Source organism: Spermophilus citellus, assembly GCF_964194105.1.
Source record: "Spermophilus citellus genome assembly, chromosome: 7".
NCBI lineage: Eukaryota > Metazoa > Chordata > Mammalia > Rodentia > Sciuridae > Spermophilus > Spermophilus citellus.
Window position 1 is genome coordinate 47460281 of NC_138188.1, and position 15486 is coordinate 47475766.

Here is a 15486-nt window from a genome sequence, read left to right on the forward strand (position 1 = left end):
ACGCTGCAAGCTTCCTGTAAGTACTTGGGTGTTTGAGACTTGTTAGCTTGTGATTCACCCATCATGTGGATGGATCCCCTGGGACACGGTAAGGGGACAAACTATGTGAGAGTTGTACTTGCTTCCTGATGGGGAAGCACTGCTCCCGAACTCAGCAGCTCCTTGAAAGAAGAGATTCACTGCAGACTCAAGTCCTGGAGGAAGAATCTGGTTTTTGGTCTCTTGTTTTTTTTTAACAGTTTATTGAAGCAGAATTGACATGATAAACTGCATGTATTTAAAAGGTATTTAAAATTGGATGCATTTTGACACATGTATCTACCTTGAAACCCCACTGCACTCGAGAAAATGGACATCTGCATGACCTCCCTGAAGCCTGTATTCCTTGGGAATCCCCCCTCTGCACCCCCACACCCTCCTCAGTCCTCACACTTGCTGACTAGCAGTCCATCATTGTATGGCAAGCACAGTTGTTTATCCAGTCACCTGCTGGGGCATGCTTGGTTGTTTCTGATGACCTACGGATGGTATTTCATGTCCTCACAACCGTCAGAGAATCATTATTTCTTCTCATTTTACAGTCTTCATAATGAAACCAAGACTCCTAGAGGCCAAGCAGCTTGTCCAAGGTACAAAGACAGCATCTGGAGCGTAGAAGCTTCCATTATTAGAATATTTGAGCTAAAAGAGACTTTGGGCCTCTCTCTCTCTCTCTCCTTCTCTCCCTCTCTGCTGCATGTTTCTTCCCATTTCTACGTTCAGTGGTGTAACGTGGGTAGCCTGAAATCAGCCTCTATGGGAGTGTTTATACCACAAAACTGCAAACGCTATAAATCAATGTTCAGTTTATCATTTTTTATTGTCTAGACTTAAGAACACGATGGAGAAAATGTCAATAATGCAGCTTCAGTTTTAAAATGTGTCACATCTGCAGCTGCTGTGTTCTACCTCTAGCATAAAACTGGAAGAAAATATTCTTTCAGCTTCTGAAAAACATTACACAATTCAGCACAGTTGCTCCCATCTTTGATGAATGAGTTGGGTTTTGATATTTATCTTTATTGTTTTACTTTCACCTTACTTGTTCACATAAACAAAAATATCAACCAATATTCATAGTGAAACTACTTCAAGGGCCAGGGTTAAACATTTACTGACACTAGGATAATGGGCCTTTGAAATTATAAAAACTCCAGACAACTGTAAGGATTATTAATGTCTACAAGACTAGTTTCTGTCTACGCTTCATGGGAGATCAAAACCACCCAGGAAAGCCAGACAGTGAAATTAGAGTTTCTGATATAAAATATCTTCTATATTTTAAATTTGATGCAATTAAAATAGACAATTCAATAAAATGGTTCAAAAGGTATACTGTGAAAATCTCCCTCCTACCAGCATGGCTCGACCCTGGGAGAACCTCTAAGATAGTCTGTACATAAACAAACATGTGGCCTATTTCCCCCCCCCCCCCGGCCACATCATTTTTAATATAAATTGAACTCTAAAATACTGTAACACTCTTTGGCACCATGTTCCCCCACTGGATATATCATATCTCCCTCTCTCTCTGTGAGAGTCATGGCTGCACAATAGAACTGTGGATGGATGTTGCATCATTTACTTACCTACTATTTAACTATAATACAGAGGCTTTGTAATGGGTTTAAATAAGATTTAATTTTACCCCATGGCTTTTAGTTATCACGTATCAGCTCTAATACTGTTGTGGTTCATTGTCTCTCCCTAATGAAGTGTAGAAAGTAAATTAACTCATGTGAAGATTACACACACTTACTGAATACCTACTAAGTGACTTGCATTGTGAGGATTGTAATATTTTAAAGCAAGGATTGGTCTTAGTACTCTTACTACCTGGCTCAAAACTAACGAAATAAGAGCTTAAGTATGTCCTTGATAGTAGCCTAGGAACTGCCACAAAACCTCATCTTAATTGGCTTTTGACTTGGGAATAATTATTTAATCTTTATTAACTTTTGTATGTTCATCTCTAAAAAATGAGGACCACTCTCCTACCTCAACCATCTCTGGGCTATTTTAAGATCAGAGCGGATGATGTTTACACACATTAAAGGACTTCACATAGGTACAGGCACATCACCTGTCCTGCCTTAGCTTGTCAACTACATTGGGTCCAGTCATGTCAAACTCACCTGTGCTGAAACCCTCCACATCTAGGTGTCTGCATGGGCTTTGTGCCTCTGCTTGGGATGCATGACCACCATAGCCCTCTCTCCCAGCCACCAATCCTCACCCTCCTTCAGCTCCCACTTCCCTGACCTCCCAAGTCTGGACCAGGTGTCCTTCCACATTATCCTCATTGGAGCAGGACCACTGCCAATTCATGGAAGAGGAGATGGTTGATGTCTCTTTCATAATTGGATTCTAAGCTCTTAACAAATATCTAGGGAATGAGTGAATGAATAGATTACCACCAAGGAAATAAGAAGGGAAAAAAAACAAATTGTATATATATACCAAGGACAGGAAGACCTTTGCCTCCACTATGAGATAGGAATTGCTACCTCCTTTTTATAAGCAGGAGTCAAGTGATGTTGGTACCCAGTGCTGGAAGATCCAAATACCTATCTCCAGAGCATCAATCCATCTTTCTTAGGAGCATGCTGCTCCCCAGTGCAATGGCAAACATTGATTGGCAGTTACTATGACCAGCCATAGGGCTCTATCATTTATTCAGACCTCTCTACTGGCTCTAGGTAGATGGTGTCACCATTGGGCTGGGGATATGGCTCATTGGTTAAACACCCTTGGGTTCAATCTCCAGTACAAAGACAAAAGGGTGGGGCAGAGAAGCTCAAGTTCAAGAATTATAAGAACATAAAATGTAGAGGTCCGTGTTATGCAGAACCTGGAAAAGGAGTGTCTCAGAAGTTAGATTTTAAAGTAAATTGGAATGTTTTGGAAGTGACATGATGAGGGTGTGCTTGATTTTTCTTTTCTTTTTTTTTAATGAATTGTATTTGATTCATCTAACTTTCTGGAGTATTTAACTTTAACTAAAATGTCTGATTTTTTCCTTATTAGCAATCCCAACCCATCTGTCCCAGATTTTCCACTTCTGAGAGTCAGAAACCATGAGAAATGGAAAGTGCTAAGACACCTCTGAACTCTGCTAATTCAGAGTGGAGCTGGACACACCATTCCACACAGTGAAAAGAGAATTTTCCGAGTTTTTGTAGTTGAGAAAACACTGGAATCGCATGTTATTTGTGGAGCAAGACCTTTGGGATCAAATGGCTTAAAAGGGAAACTGTGAATTTTCCCAACTTTCCTTAATTGTTTTCAAACTCAGCTTAAAACATGCCCCTGACGACCCACAAGTTTCCACACTTATGTTTTCCCTCCTCTCTAGCCCTGTAGGCTAGCTCTTTGAAAACACCTTTTTTTGCCAGCATTTTCAAAGCAGAACTTTCTTTGGACCTCTCCTTTCATTGGCGTTCTCCCGCCGGTCCTTCTACCACACCGGACCAGCCAGGAAGGGCACACCTGGCCAGCACCTGCTCTTTAGTTGGCAAGGCACTCGGGGCATGTGACTGACACATACCAAAGACTAAGAATCAGCGTTTCTCAGGCTCTTCTCATGGCAGAGCCATGTGCACCAAGGGCAGCCTTTTTCCAGGATTGTGTGCATTTTAAAAAATTTACTTCTTAAAACGTAGAAGACCTCAGGGCCAGCAGGGACCAAGCATTCATGCCCTGAGACATAAATTAAACAAAGGGGCTCCCAGGTGGCTTTGCCACACCATTCCAGCCCCAACCAGCAAGTGTCTGAGACACAGGCTTAACTAGGGGGGCCACATAAATTATCGCACAGATCAGGCACTTTTAAGAATAAAAGATATTGCTAAAAATAATTAGAACCACATTATATAGTTTTAAAAAAATGTTTGTTGAATGATTAATTCATTATATTGTAATTGAACTTACAAGATAGTTTTATTCAAAACCTATTTTAAAAAGTAAAATTGTATCGGGCATGGTGGTGGGTGGTACACATAATCCCAGTGATTTAGGAGGCTGAAGCAGGAGGATTCCAAGTTTGAGGTTAATCTCAGCTACTTAGTCTCAAAAGCAAAAATTAAAAAGGCTGAGGGTGTAACTCAATGATAAAGCACCCCTTGGTTCAATCCCCAGTACCAAATAAATAAATAAGTAAATTTGTTTCTAAAAGTAAAAGTAGCCTATTCTTATACAGTAAGACAACATTTTTAAAAATTAAACAAAAATATTGATTCTTGAACATAAAAAGACAAAAAAGGATGGGGCTGGGGCTGTGATTCAGCAGTAGAGCACTCGCCTAGCATGTGGGAGGCACAGGGTTCAATCATCAGCACCCCATACAAATAAATAAATAAATAAATAAAAGGTATTGTGTTCAACTACAACTAAAAAAAAAAATTTAAAAAGACAAAGAAAGATAATATTTTGTTACATAATAATATACTTTAATAAGTTTCTTAGATAAACTCTGTCTCCAATAACACCATGGGTACTTTTTCTGAAAATTATCTTTTCAGTAGGGTCTTTTTATTTTTCATTTTTAAATAAAAGTACCTGAAACCACCTTCAAATTTGTATTGTAATGAATTTGAAATTATTAGCACTTTTTATCTTTACAATTTAAATAGAAAAATAAAAAATTTTAAGGTCTAGATGATCCCTGATAAGCTCACAGAAAATTCTAAGAAAAAAAGAGTTTTTTTAAATTAATGTTTTTAAATTTATATGTGACAGCAAAAATGCATTATAATTTTTGTTACACATATATAGCACAATTTTTCATAACTCTGGTTGTATACAAAGTATATTCACACCAATTGTAAGAGTTTTAGCTCTAATTTTATTTATTTATTTTGGGGGGTATTTAAATATGTAAATGTTTTAATTCAAATATTTCCATAGGTAGTTTCTTTTGACTATCAATTTCATATCTTTGTTTGACACATTTTTTAAAAGGAAAGAAACATCAAAAATTCCCCATAACAGGCTGGGGCTGTAGCTCAGTTGGTAGAGTGCTTGCCTTGCATGCACAAGGTCCTGGGTGTGATCCCCAGCACCACAAAAACAAAACAACAACAACAAAAAAACACTCCATAATATGATTCTTTAGAACTTTAAACAAATATAGATGCTGCAAAATATAGGTGTTTTCAATTTCCTTTTTATTGTTGTATAGGAATTATTATACAACTAAAAATGAGGAATGTATCAAATATTTCTTCATATAAATCTAAATAGCCCGCCCAAAGAGCAATCACAGACTTTAAATTTAAATCTTATAATCCATTTGAATTCTCACTTCTTATTTTTTTTTTCAGTTCTTCAGTTGCTTTTATTTGGTGTGATTTCAATATCTTCTTGGTTACAAGCTTTTATCTTCAATAATTGCAATTTGTTAAAGTTTAAGTACTAAAGTGTTGGGATACTCCATTCATTGAATAAGTTGATTAAGGATTTCCATCTGATTTTGAATAAAACACACCACAATTTCAAGAACACGTTTGCAAAAAGCTTTCAGTGCCATTGTAGTACATTTGGGCTGAGTTACAAATTTGTTCTTCAAAGACTTGAATGCTTCTGAATCTAGTTAATGATGGTCAGTGAAGAATGAATTCACATTCTGCCATATCTAAGTATTTTCTCACTTCAGAATCAGTGTCACCATGAAGACTGTGTAGTTCAGTAATCTCATCTCATATATGTACATTTCTTTTGGTGTACATTTTCTTGTTGGTGGTATTGTGTGTTTTTGTTTCTTTTCTTTTTTTTGGGGGGGTATTGAGGATTGAACCCAAAGGTGCTTATCACTGAGCCTCATCCCCACCCTTTTGACTTTTTATTTTGAGATGGGTTGTTGCTAAGTTGCTTAGGGTCCCTCTGAGTTGCTGAGGCTGACCTCAAACTTGCTGTTCTCTTGCTTCAGTCTGCCAGGGAGTGGCTAACAAGCTTGTGACCACACTCGGCTTATCTGCATGTATGTAAAAAAACTGTGGACTTGGACAACACAGCTTCTATTTCAATTGGTAGAACACAATTGTGGATTGTTTGTATGGCAGCGGGTTCCAAGTAAATTTCTGATCCAAGGGTTTACTTTAGTAAGAGGATTGTGTTTTCCACAATGCTGCACACCACAAAAAATGGTAACCATATAATAATTGCAAAAGCGTATGATTTATTCCTCAATGTTGAACCTGAAACCGAATTCCCAAGGATATTCATAATAATTTCAGATGTTTAACTTACAACAGAATAAAATCCTAAAAGTTTTACTTTGGACAAAAATCTTTAACTATTATTATAATAAATTGAATTTTTATTTCAATTGCTATATGACACTGATTTGAACTTGGCATTAGCATTAAGACAGCACAATGAGTTCATCAACAGGACTGTTTGTCTACTTTCTGTACACATTTCATGTGCACCTAACTTGTACTTTCCAGTCCTTTCCACTTACTCGGTGACTTTGTGAATCTACAGTCAGCAGCACAAACTGAAACCCCAAGGGTCTTACAGCTTCAGTGTCATGCAACATTCCTTTGACCTCCATGTGAGACTCAAAGGAGTTGTCTGTCAGTACCAGCCCATGACTGAGCAACCTCAAAAATTTTAACAATGGTGACTCTGAGCTGGGCTACTGAAGAGGAAGCATTAGCGAAATCACTCTGAAAAAGCTGAGAAGAGAGAAATGGGCTATTGCTGATCTCTCTCGGGCTGTACTGTATGCTAAAGTGAAGACAGCACTGTCACAAGCCACCCACTAGCCCCCGAGGTCAGAAGAGAAACTGAAAGTACAAAATGACTGTCTATACAACCCTTTTCAGTTTGTTTTAATGCAACTGCTAATAAACACACTCCATTTAAAAAGGAAATATCTGGGACAAACACTGTACACTAATGGGATGCTGGGAATGGAGTTGTAACCTGGGGCTCTTCAGAGCACACCAGCATGTACACCACCCTGGCCCCATCCACTTTTCCTGGATTTTCCTTGGATTTAGCTAACTGATGTTGTAAATTTTCCAAATATCTTTAAAAGGATACTCTTCTGTCTTTATTATTAAAATAAAACAATTCAAGTTTTATTTACTTTGAGTTTATTTCTGAAGTAGGATTTTTAGGAAAGCATTATTAAAAAAGTTATGCTTGGCCTCACACTAATAAAAAAAAAAATTAAAAAGGAAAAGAAAAATCCAGGCTCCTTTTCAGCTTGCAGGCCTTGTTCAGGGGACTCCAACTAGATCTCCCCCTCCACATCACCACATTACGCATGCACATCTTCCTTTAGTTCCTCAGGTAATGTTTTAGCCACCTTCTGTATCACTGTAACAAAATACCCAACAAAAACAACTTGGAGGAGAGAAAGCTTATTCAGAACTCCTGATTTCAGAGGTCTCAGTCCATAGAGGGTGGACTCCATTACTCTGCACCTGAGGTGAGGCAGCACAACAAGGAAGAAGAGCCCATGGATGAGGAAAGCTGGAACGCATGGTGGGGTCAGGAGGCAGAGACGGAGGAAGGGACAGCAGGGAAGATGCACCCTTCCAGGGCTCACCCCCAGTGACCCACGTCCTCTAGCCATTCTCCACCTGCCTACAGTTACCACCAGTCAGTCCATTCGAACTAGGATGGGCTGATGAGGTGACGGCTCCCACACTGACCACTGCACCTCTGAATATCCCTGTGTTAGCACGAGTTTTGGGGGCCACACCTCGTATCCTAATCTTTACAGATCTTCCCCATCTTACGTGTCTGCGGAGCACTTGGAGGTGATTCCTCCTCCTGCAGTGTCCTTCTCCCATTCCCAGGGTTGGCCCTGTCCCTCCCAGGGCTGGCCCTCAGCTCCAGATTTACCTCTTTAAACATTTCCTCTCCACTGACTCCCTACAGGACATCTCCCTTGCTTTCTCTCAATTGCAGCCCATGTTTATTTCCTTTATAGCACTTAATGCTATTTGTTGCAATTATTTGATTTATTTGATGGCTCATTTATCTGATTGCAGATTCCTCCCAAGAGAATGTAAGACCCATGAAAGAAGTGCTTTATCTGCCCTTTCTACCTTCATATCCCCAGAACTGAGGAAAGTACCTGTCACTAAGCACCCAATAAATATCTAGTGAATGAATGACAAGCATCAATTAATATTATTTAAGGTGCAAGATACACATTGAAGAACTTATGAACAGGTGGGCCAAGTTTGATATCTATGGATTGTAATAGCATACTTTCTAAAAATAAGTATTATTCTGATAATGATTTCCATTATACTTTTAGCAAGTTAGCCCCTCTCTGCTACTACAGAGGCACTACCCAGATCCTCCAAGTCTAAACATTGGAACAGGGGCCCCTGTCCTGAGTGGCTCTGTGGATAGAGCACCTTTCAAGCCCTGGAGGGTGGAGGCACAAAGGGACTTGGGGGCATTTTAAAAGTTCCCTTCAGCTCTATGCCTTTGTAAACCGACCTCAAATGGAACTGTAGCTTTTGAACAGATGGTGGAAATGGCATTGTTAAATATAAGGGTTTGTTGTTTTCATAAGCTATCAAACCGCTGATAACTTTATCTACATTATTTGATGAACAGGCTCCATTTTCTCTCTGCATTTCTGTTCTGTAAACGTCCTGGTTTCTGGATAAATTTTCTCAAGCCTTGTAATATCTTCTGTAAAATAAAATGAACATCTCCTTGTATCTTGACATTTAAAAAGATAATCCCAAAGCTCAAGGAAAGGATTTTTAAAAGTTTCACTAGCTAGAAATGATCAATGTTTGAGGAGATAAATAGGCTTATCCCGATTTAAATGTTATGCAACATATACATGTATAGCAACATCACGTGGCATTCCATTAGTATGTCCAGTTTTCATGTTTTAATGTATCAGTTAAAATTAAATTAAAATATAGCTGGGTGCAGTGGTGCATACCTATAACCCAGTGGCTCAGGAGGCTGAGGCAGGAGGATCATGAGTTCAAAGCCAGCCTCAGCAATTGAGCAGGGTCCTAAGCAACTCTGTGAGACCCTGTCTCTAAATTAAATATCAAAGAGGGTTGGGGATGTGGTTCAGTGGCTAAATGTCCCTGAGTTCAGTCCCCAGTATAAAAAAAAGATAAAAATAAATAAAAAATTAAAATACAATCCCTTATCAGGGAGGGGAGAGATGGGAATAATACTGGGAATTAAAAATGGAAAAAAACTATGTTATATACATTTATGAGCATGTCAAAATGAACCCCACTATTGTATATAACTCGAATGTACTAAAAAGTATACAAAAAGATAATTCCTTTAACTTAGTCTTATGCAGAATCTTTTAGTTCCAATCAGTACTATAATCTTGAGCAAATAATTTGAAAAATCCTTTGACTGTATGATATTTTTTTCAGCTACCCATTGGTAACAAAGGCTTCTTTATACAGCACTCCAGGTATGATTTTGGCTAAGGGAAGATGTTCGGTTGGAGAAAGTGGGAAGAGCAAAAATAATGTCACATGGATAAGGTGCGGCTGTTAGGAAGGAGGCCCTACCTCAAGTCACTCACAGATCAGTTTCATTACCACAGTCCTCACGTTTTCAACTCTCAACACTAATCCTGTGTGCCTCAGTAGCTCATGCTGAAGGATTCATTGAATAAGTTATATACATATTCCATGCTCTGGCATACGATGCAGTATTAAATATCCTACTGCAGATGAATATTTAATGACATGAAAAATCGTGACATATTAAGGGGAAAAAACAGAAGTGAAAGTATACATACAACATAAATTCCATTTCAAATTTTAAATAAAGTATATTCATGCAAAGTAAAAAAGACAGGCAAGTTATACCTTGCATTGTGATCTGGAATATATTTGACTACTATTATTAGGCTGCCAGGTAATGCCAAGATAGCAAAATGAATGATTTCCTCTGAGCAGGGGATACAATAATCTTTCTCTTTCTCTGCCTTCCAGCTTTTCTCCCTTCTTTCTTTTCTTTCTCTTTATACCTCTGCTTTCTAAGTCAAGCCTAAACACTGATTTCCTTTCATGATTAAAGAACATTTTGTTTTATTATTGGGGTAAGATTCACTTAACATAAAATAAACCATTTTAACGAGAACAATTATGTTCTTTTTAATGAATTCCCAGTGTTGTACACCACATCTGTATCTAGGTCTAAAACATGTTTATCATCCCATATCCATTCATCACCAGTCTCTGTTTTCTCCTTCCCCAGCCCCTAGCAACTACTAATCTGCTTTCTATCTCTATGGATTTATCTAATCTGGTTATTTTCTATAAACAGAAATTGACAACATGTGGCCTTTGTGCCTAACATATTTTCCAAGTTCATACACAAGATGTGTTAGCACTCCATTCCTCCATAACACTGCCTTGCATATACCACAATCCATCCACTGATGGGCATTTGGGGTCTTTCCCATGTAATTTAAAAGTCATTTTGCAGCACTGAGTTTGTTACATAATGAACCTCAAGATCAATGAAGAAAGGAGAGTAAGGTAGAAAAAAGACCAAAATTGGCAAATTTTTAAAACTTTATATTTCTTTATATTTCAAAATATACACAAACATGGAAATAGTAGGGGAGTATAAAAAAGCCCTCCTATTCATGTTTTCCTCTTCTCCAATTTCTTCTCCAGAGGCTGTTGCCATGTTTAAATGTATACTTTGCCTGAACAAATATACATGCATATTTGTGGGGTGTGTGTGTGTGTGTGTGTATGCACATGTGTGTAACTTTTTTCTTTCTTTACAGAATTATTGAGACCTATTAAGCTGCAGTAGTCACAGGGGCAGGTGGCTGGCTAATGCTGCTGTCTTAATGCCCCCCCTCCTCAGAACCCCTCCCCCTTCCAAATAAGCTCACTTGCACTCAAATCCTTGTTTCAGGTCCCTTCTGAGAACCTACACTAAGATACAAACTTTACCTTATTTTCATAATGCTCTGAAAGGTGAGTGTTACAGATACATTAACTGATACATCAAAACATGAAAACTGGACATATTAATGGAATGCCACCTACAATTTATAGGTGAGGAAACTGAGACTCAATTAAGTAACCGAGTCCAGGCAGAGAACAGCTAAGATTTACGCAGGTAAACATGTGCTACACTTTGCTTTTTCTTCTTTCTTTCCTTCTCTCATCTCTCTTCCTTTTTTCCAGATTCCTTGCTCAGGGGAGTAACCAGGGTCTAACCTGGCAGTGCAATCTCTGGGGCAGACTGCTGGTGAGCAAACCCTCATAGGGGTGGTAGGGAACAAGCCTGGGAGGAGAGGGTGCTGTCCTTCTCAGGAGTACTGGGCTCCTGCTTGCTCACTCCTCCCTGTTTTGTCTTTTCATAATAACCTTCACAACTGTGATACCAAGGCAATTCCTTCCCTTTATTTTATTTTTTGCAGTGCTGAGGATCAAACGCAGGGCCTTGGGCATGCTAGGCAAGCACTCTACCACCCAGCCACATCCCCAGTCCTTCATAGTAATTCCTTAAAGACATCAAATTTTATGAGAAAAATGAATTTGTGTTTAAAGTGTGCAAATTTTGGAAACGCCACTCAAGGTATTATTACCAGACCCCCCTCCTTCTATATGCATGTCTTATCTGTCTCCAAATAACATGCTCGCAACCCTTCCTGCTAAATCAAGTGGTTTGTGGTTTTGCAGTTCAGAATGGAGTGAGGTATGACCACCCTGAAAAGCACACACCTGCTGATGTATGGGGACCCAAGAACACAGCACAGAGAAGCTAGTTTGGCTCCAGTGCCCTGTTCCTTCCTTTCCTCCTCCCTACACACCCAAGGAACACCTGCTCTGGAAGTCTTCCCTGGCAGTGAGTGAGCAGGTGAGTTTATGCGGCAGGCTGTGGTGGTACTTCTACCAGGGTCTCCTGCACCTTTTCTGCCCATCTCTGCCTCACACCCCTAGGAGGCTTAGTTGAGCAACTCCTTAGACATTGGGCAATAGATACCACAAATAAAATTTAATTATTTCTTTTCACAATAATAATTTTCATGACTTTTATAATCTGTTCTTTTTTTTTCTAAGAGCCCTCAGAACATTAGATGCATGCAAATATGAAGATGCTGACTCCCTCCAGAGCTCTTTCTCATGAAGAACACAGGAGGCAATATCCACAGGACAGGAGCCCAAGACACTGGGATATGAATCAACTTCCTCTTGAGTGAGTTCAAGAGTTTGGAACAATAAACTCATAATATCATTAAAATTAAATAGATTTAAATAGCCTAAGCATATATAGTATTTCCAATTGGGCCTTTGTCATCTAATATTCCTCCATATCTCAAAAGTATTACACATATATGTTAATAATTACATACAGAAACATGCAATGTGTATATACACACACAAATCCTCTTGACTTGTAATGGGATTATGTCCTAATAATTCCTCAATAAGTTTAAAATAGTATAAAATGAAAACACATTTAATACCTATAGCCTACTGAACATCTTAGTTTATCAACATACCATACAGTGGAGTATTGGTCCTTTACCCTCACAATCCAGTGGCTGACTGGGAATTGTGACTCAATACCACCACCAGCATCAGGAGAGAGTAGCCTACCATAATTGCTAGCTGGAAAAAAGATCAAAGGTATAGTTTGAAGTATAGTTTCTACTGAATGTGTATTGCTTTCCTATCATTGTAAAGGCAAAAATTGCAAGTTGAAACATTGTTAAGTCTCAAGTCAGGGACCATCTGTGTGTGTGTGTGTGTGTGTGTGTGTGTGTGTGTGTGTGTAGTTGTCTCTTAGTACACACAGGTATTGGTTCCAAGACTCCTCAGATACAAAAAATTCATAATGCTCAAGTCTCTTATATACAATGGTGCAGTATTTGCATACAATGCACACACATCCTCTAAGTATATTTTAAATCATCTCTAGATACTTATACACACAATACAATGTAAACAATATGAAAATAGTTATTATGTTGTATTGTTTAGGGAATGATGACAAGAAAAAAGTGTACACCTTTAGTATAGGAGCTGTTGTTAAAAAATGTTTTCAATTTGCAGTTGGTTGAATCCATGGATGCAGAACCTGTACCTGCAGAGGGCCAGCTGTGTGTAGGGCTGTGTGTGTGTGTTTGTGTGTGTGTGTGTGTGTACATATATACCACTAAGATCCAGCATCTCATATGTTCTTCTTGGCTCATGTGTATATTATATACATAATTGTGTGTGTGTGTGTGTGTGTGTGTGTGTGTGTGTATATATATATATATATATATATATATATATATAATCTTAGAAAAAACATCTGTACCTTGATAAATCCAAGAATCACAGGCATTACTATATACTAAACAATTTGGAAATTGTCATAGATAACCTAAGAATATAATATTTGCTGATATATAGTATTCAAATGTAGGAAATTGTGCTGTGTACTGAACTATGGATAGATCTCTATGAGGTTCTTGAATTTTAACTTTTATGGAAAAGTCAAAGGAAAACTACAGAATTATTATGACATTGAAAAACTGTCAAAGGGAGAAGGAACAGCTGGTAAATCATTCCAAGTCCTCAGAAGGCTTATATTCCTCAGTGGAGACCCAGGACAAGCCCACTGATGGATACAATGTTTCTTGATGGTAGACTTACATTTTAAAAATTCTCCTTCATTATTTTCATGTTTCTCAGGGGAAGTCAGGCTCTGATGGAATTGGCTTGTGCTAACTAAATCCACAAGAGCCTATTGATCAACCAGTTTGCCAATTAACCAATTTGGAGTGGAAAAAAATAGTGCTATTAAGAAATCTGGAATATTTGTGTTCTGTCAGAATTTTTTCTCACCTGTGAAAACCTGCAAGGTCAAACAAGGTCAGAACAAAGCTTGATGGGTCAGAATCAAAGGAGATGTGGCTTTATAGAAAATCAGCTGAAGTTGAAATGATTTGGACACCATGTCTAGGTCCTTTTCAGAGGCTCAAATGTGCATTTTTGGTGGAATTTTAATGCACTGTGATGATGGGGCTCTCATCTGCATAGAGGGTCTCACCTTTAAATAATGTTCTAAAGGTGTCTGGAAGTCCCCCTTTTACTAGAGCTTGCTGTTTTGGTCTGAATTTTGATGTTTGATTCTAAAATTTCTTTTATAGCAAAGTCCTACCAATACGTTTAAGAGAAGTCTCCCTCATGATATTTGTCTATCGGCTTTCACTTCTTTCTTTAAACACTGTTATCTACTACCCGGGCCAATGACCTTTACCTTTATATCATTTGGATCATTATGTGGCAGGGCGGATGCCCTAGAAAGGCTGGAATATTGCACTCTAATGCAACCGCAACACGTGGGTTCCATTTTGCCAGCACTTAGCACAGTAACACTCCACTGTAAGTATGTTGGCAGTGGACGTACAGGATTTCTGCTTGGTGGATCCTTTCTTGGTTACAAGGATCAAGTTAAAGAAGAATATTGAGCAAACTGAAATTTCCATATCACCTATAGGCAAAATTTGTGAGTTTGAAGTCATGGTTCAATTTACGAGGACTGTTAGCTTTTATCAAGAAGTAGATACTGTGTTCTTCCTTTTCATCTTCATATCTTTAGCATCTATCACAGTGTTTGGTAGGAGGTAAGTGAAGGAGATAATTCTTCGTGGATTTCCCACATGTCTACAGGTCTTGGGAGTAGACACGGACTCACTTATTCTGGACTGGTTTTTTTTTATGATATGTTTTTTTTTTATTGGTTGTTCACAACATTACAAAGTCTGGACTGGTTTTTAAAGTATGTTTGTATAGCAAACTGCCTTGGAAGAGTGAGAAAGTGTCTCTCCCAAGAGCAATGTGCATGCCTGGTTTCCCTCGGGCCCCTCTCAAATGCTGACACTGCTATTACTATTGCTATGAGTTAGGAAGTCCTCTCTCTCTGACCCAGGAGTCTCATGACGTGTACCAGCTTCTGTGAAACTGTCAGGTTAACTTAGCTTCAGACTAGGAGAAAGTCTCACTGAGATCCTCCTTCTGGAGGGTAAGTGCTCAAAACCAAAACGGAACAAACAAGATTATTGAATAGATGAATAAAAAAAATTAAGGGCTTAATATTATTCCAGATAATCAACTGCTACCCAGAAGAAGACCCCAAGAACTTCTGTTTGCCAGGAGATATTTCACAATGTATTTTTGTCAAAGTACCAGTGTGTGCTAGTCAGCCCTATGTTTATTTTAGATATCAGTGTTGACTTTAAAATGTTGGCAGCAGTATGTTTGGACTTGGCAAAACATGGGGTTGTACGATGGGAACCATTTATTTATTTAAGCATTACCTAGTCATATAGGAACTACAAGCTTTGCATAGTTTCTACTGGTTTCTGCATTAGTGCCCCTAATGGAGGATACTATAGTTTTGGTACACAGAGCTGAAATTTTATTCTCTCTTTCTAAAAATAACCAATAAATTACCTTTAGAAAG